Source organism: Oncorhynchus gorbuscha, linkage group LG05 (genome assembly GCF_021184085.1).
Source record: "Oncorhynchus gorbuscha isolate QuinsamMale2020 ecotype Even-year linkage group LG05, OgorEven_v1.0, whole genome shotgun sequence".
NCBI lineage: Eukaryota > Metazoa > Chordata > Actinopteri > Salmoniformes > Salmonidae > Oncorhynchus > Oncorhynchus gorbuscha.
Genome location: NC_060177.1, coordinates 86,792,279 through 86,797,473, shown reverse-complemented (window position 1 = coordinate 86,797,473; position 5,195 = coordinate 86,792,279).

The window sequence follows — 5,195 nt, the reverse complement described above, 5'->3', positions numbered from 1 at the left end:
AAAACTGAATGACAACCAATGGTTTTATTTTATCTGTCTATATGATTTGGTGCTACCACAATCAGAAATATCTATTTTAATTCATTAATCCATAAATATGTGCCTTTTGCTGGCTGAGCTTCTATACCGGCACGGAGTCTACCATCGACAATGCAATTTATTGTTGAAATTGTTATATATTTATAATATCTACAATAGTTATATTGGGAACAAGTGCTTTACACTTGACATAGACAGAAGTGTGCTATTTCATGTGTAAATATATTTTTTCTTTAGAATGCTATGTGTCCACCTGACACAGCCAGAAGAGGACTTGTCACCCCTCAGAGCCTGGTTCCTCTTTCTAGGGAGTTTTTCCGAGCTTTTCCTTCTACACCTGCATTGCTTGCTGTTTGGGGCTTTAGGCTGGGCTTCTGTACAGCACGATGGGACATCTGCTAATGTAAAAAGTGCTTTATAAATACATTTGATTGATTACATTGTGGCAGTAATGACGGGGTAATGGTGTATCGCATTAGGACAGTTGTTCATAATAAGTGGGAGGAAATGGATATCTACACATAATCGATTGCTATAAAGACAGTATAATATCATGTAGTAAAAGCAGTAATGAGCGGAGGTATACATTCTGTTCAGAAGTTATACAAAAAGTCACTACTTTGTAATGGTAATAACCCGGAAATGATCAATACCGACACATTTTGTGTTGGAAATGACAATTTGTTAATTTTTGTGATTGAACTGCCGGGCCATAAGGTTTCTCTTACTTGACTTAAAAACCTTTTGCTTTTAGGGGAGCATAGGTCATTCACAAACGTCCCCTATGCCGTTCGGAGTTTTCTCCAATCCAGCCCCATTTCCTGCATTTATTTGGATTTCATGTAGTTATTGTTGTGCGACTTCCTAGAGTTCGTTGTTTCTTATGGGTGTTTGACAAGTATATTGACAGGATGCGTCTTAGGCATTTGTTTATGAAAGTTTGAAGTCTATTGCTTGTTACGTTTGTGTTTCTCCATGTTTCTTCCCCGTAGAACTGATTTGATATTGGAGTTGAAGATGCATATTTGATTTCTTGTTGAAATGATCTTGGAGGTCCATATTTGTCTTAACATTTAAAAAAGCTGTTCTTGACTTCCCTATTCTTGTTTGTCAGTCCGTCACTTCCTCCGTCTTTCTCGATTACACTTCCCAGGTCAGTGAATATATGTTACTTCTTCCAGTATATCTCCTGTCCAGGTTTATGATGTCGTCTGTTGTCTGGTTGATGCCCATTACCTTGGGGTTTGATGTGCTCATGTTAAGTCCCAGGGTCGTTGCCAAAGTAGCCAGTTTTGTGGTTTTGTTCTGCATCTTTTGCATAAAATATTTTCCAATGATCAAAAGTCAGGGTGTGGGACAACTGCCTTCTCAATGAATAAGGAAAAGGCATCTACAACTAACCCAATGATCACAAGTCAGGGTGTGGGACAACTGCCTTCTCAATGAATAAGGAAAAGGCATCTACAACTAACTCATCTCAAAAACCTATAGTGATCCTGATGGTATTTCATGTGAATTTAATAACTTTTTTTTGTGAATGTGGATTCCTCTCTGTCAAAGGAAATTGAGAAAACTGGATTGGAAATCCCTTGGCCTACATTAAAGGACATTTCCCTTCTCTGCTTCAGTTTGAGCCTCCTGATGTAGTGGGGGTGATGACGTAGTGGGGGTGATGATGAAGTGGGGGTGATGACGTAGTGAGGGTGATGACGTCGTGGGGGTGATGACGTGGGGGGTGATGACGTCGTGGGGGTGATGACGTCGTCGTGGGGGGGGTGATGACGTCGTGGGGGTGATGATGACGTCGTGGGGGTGATGACGTCGGGGGGTGATGACGTCGTGGGGGTGATGACGTGGGGGTGATGACGTCGGGGGTGATGGGGGGTGATGACGTGATGACGTCGTGGGGGTGATGGGTGATGACGTCGTGGGGGTGATGACGTCGTGGGGGTGATGACGTCGTGGGGGTGATGACGTCGTGGGGGTGATGACGTAGTGGGGGTGATGACGTAGTGGGGGTGATGACGTAGTGGGGGTGATGAAGGCCATTGGTAATTTGAAGATATCAGCATCAATCTGTTTAATGGAGACTGCTGTACATTTATTCCTAATCTATATCAATGACCTTGCTGCTGGGTTTTCTACCGTACTTCTTACCCTTCTCTTTGCTGAGAATACATTTGATTTTATCACACAATCATTTTCCTTCACTAATTAACTAAGCTACTTCAGACATGGTCATATGTTCTGAATGGTCCAAGATAAACAAATTATCTTTAAATGTAAAAAAAAAAAATTGAACTTTATTGTATTCACGAGTAAGAATAAGAAATATTGTTAAAAAATATTTTTAAAAATAGCCAGAATCTCAATTGTTGGGAATAAAATGGAACAAGTCATATCTACTGTGTTCTAATTAATGAAAAGGTGTCCTGGAAAGACCATATTTAGTTTGTTTGCAGCAAAGTGATGAAATGTGTAGGTATCATCAGAAAGATTAGAGGCTTGGTTCATCAGGCTTCCTAACTCTATCCTACAGCTTCATTTACCCATATCTCATTTACTGTAATATTTGTCTGGGCCAGTACATATGCCTCCTTCCTACAAAAATTACTCCTCATACAAAATACATTTGCAAGACTGGCCACTTCCTCTAATTACCTGGCCCCATCTGCACCTTTGTTTAAGAAACTCAATAGCTTGTCTATTTATGACATTAATGTACACCAATTATGCTCTTTCATCTACAAAATACTCCCCAATACAACAATCAATCCAATCAGACAGTTTACATAAACCTTCCCCATTCAATGTTTGATTCAAAAGCTTCCAGGTTCATTCTGAAATCCATCTTTGTCAAAACACAAGACACTGTGATAACCACTTTAGAACTGGGCCCACCCACTGTATTTTTGGTTAGTTAGTTAGTTGTTGTTAAAGTAGGCCCCACCTCACATAGTCAATTCTCTATCAGATACAGAGGTACCATACTCTGGAATTCTTATCTTCACATTGCCAAAACCTTATCATCCCTCAATAACTTCAAGAGAAGACTGGAGGTCAGCCTGATGAACCAAACTACTCAGTAATCTGATCCATGAAGACTGGGGGTCAGCCTGATGAACCAAACTACTCAGTAATCTCCTCCATGAAGACTGGGGGTCAGCCTGATGAACCAAACTACTCAGTAATCTCCTCCATGAAGACTGGAGGTCAGCCTGATGAACCAAACTACTCAGTAATCTCCTCCATGAAGACTGGAGGTCAGCCTGATGAACCAAACTACTCAGTAATCTCCTCCATGAAGACTGGAGGTCAGCCTGATGAACCAAAACACTCAGTAATCTGACCCATAAAGCCTGCAGGTCAGCCTGATGAACCAAACTACTCAGTAATCTGATCCATAAAGCCTGCAGGTCAGCCTGATGAACCAAACTACTCAGTAATCTGATATCTGTTTTAACAAAACGTTTTTATTTTTGTACTTATGTATTGTAATGAGTTTTTTTCAGGTGATTTGTATATCAGTCCTTGGCCTGACGACAACCTGACGACAACCTGACGACAACCACACCTGTTCACTGCTTCATTGTTATCTGGATGGGTGTTTATCACTTGTCTTCTTTGGTGCAAATAAATTAAGCTAAAATTCAACTAAATGCGAAACAGTGACCCCCAGCAAAACAAAATGTAATAATGATAACAAAAGTTTAAGGTTATTTGAGTGTCAACTTAACAAGATACCCCATTGACACCAAAAGGCCTGTAGCTGCAGAATAGCCTGTATACAGCAACAAGCCGCTTCAAATTACACAACAACATGGAATGTCATTCTAGTGCAGGGGTTCCCAACCTAGGGGGCACACCCCCTATAGGGGCCAACGTTTCGTGGGAGGGCGGCACAGGACCTTCCTTGATTTGAGTGGTAAAAAAAATGCTTTAAACTAGCAACAAGCGGTAAAATGCCAGAAGAAGACACGACTCTGATGCACATGGGAATTAATATCTTTGGTTTGTCTCTGTAACATTCAGAAACTACGCTACGACATTCTAATGCCGAGGAGGCATAGACATTTGACACAGCAACAGAGTCACACACTATCAATTGATCTATTCACTTTCTGTAAAAGAGAATATGTATAATTACAATGAGGGTTCACATAAATTATCATAAAGCATATTTGGAAACATTTGGGGAACTTGGGTCTAGACTTTATCTTCCTTATCTATTCTTCTTATTCATATGTAAACAGCCTTTCTGAAAGATGCCATGAGTCTTGTTAAACTACGTTGAATTACAGGAAATGAGCTTCAAAACAACATTTACCCAGGTCCCTAAAATAAAAACAGTCAAGCTGATGGTATATTTAAAATAGATTGAGTTCTCTGTAAACAGTAATACACGTGAAAAGAAACCCCTGTTGTAGCATATTGATGCTTAACGAGACAATACCTTGTACAGTGGATATTAGCTTTCTCACAGGTCTTGCTTTAACAATACTAAATATATTTAACTATACTATATATATATATATATATATATATATTTGTTTTCCCTGAAAATAAAACTACTGGTATGTCAACGTATGGATTTAAAATGTTCAACAGAAATGTTTGATGACAAAAAGAAAATACACTCAAAATGGCCTGAGGAGAAGAAGACAGAGGAGGAGGAGGAGAGGGAGAAGAAGACAGAGGAGGAGGAGGAGGGAGAAGAAGACAGAGGAGGAGGAGGAGAGGGAGAAGAAGACAGAGGAGGAGGAGGAGAGGGAGAAGAAGACAGAGGAGGAGGAGGAGAGGGAGAAGACAGAGGAGGAGGAGGAGAGGGAGAAGACAGAGGAGGAGGAGGAGAGGGAGAAGACAGAGGAGGAGGAGGAGAGGGAGAAGACAGAGGAGGAGGAGGAGAGGGAGAAGACAGAGGAGGAGGAGGAGGGAGGAGGAGAAGACAGAGGAGGAGGAGGAGGAGAGAAGGAGGAGGAGGAGGGGAGGGAAGACAGAGGAGGAGGAGGAGGAGGAGGAGGAGGAGGAGGAGGAGGAGGAGGAGGAGAAGAAGATAGATAGGAGGAGAAGAAGACAGAGGATGAGGAGAAGAAGACAGAGGAGGAGGAGGGAGAGAGAGAAAGAGAGAGAGATAGAGAGATAGATAGAGAGAGACA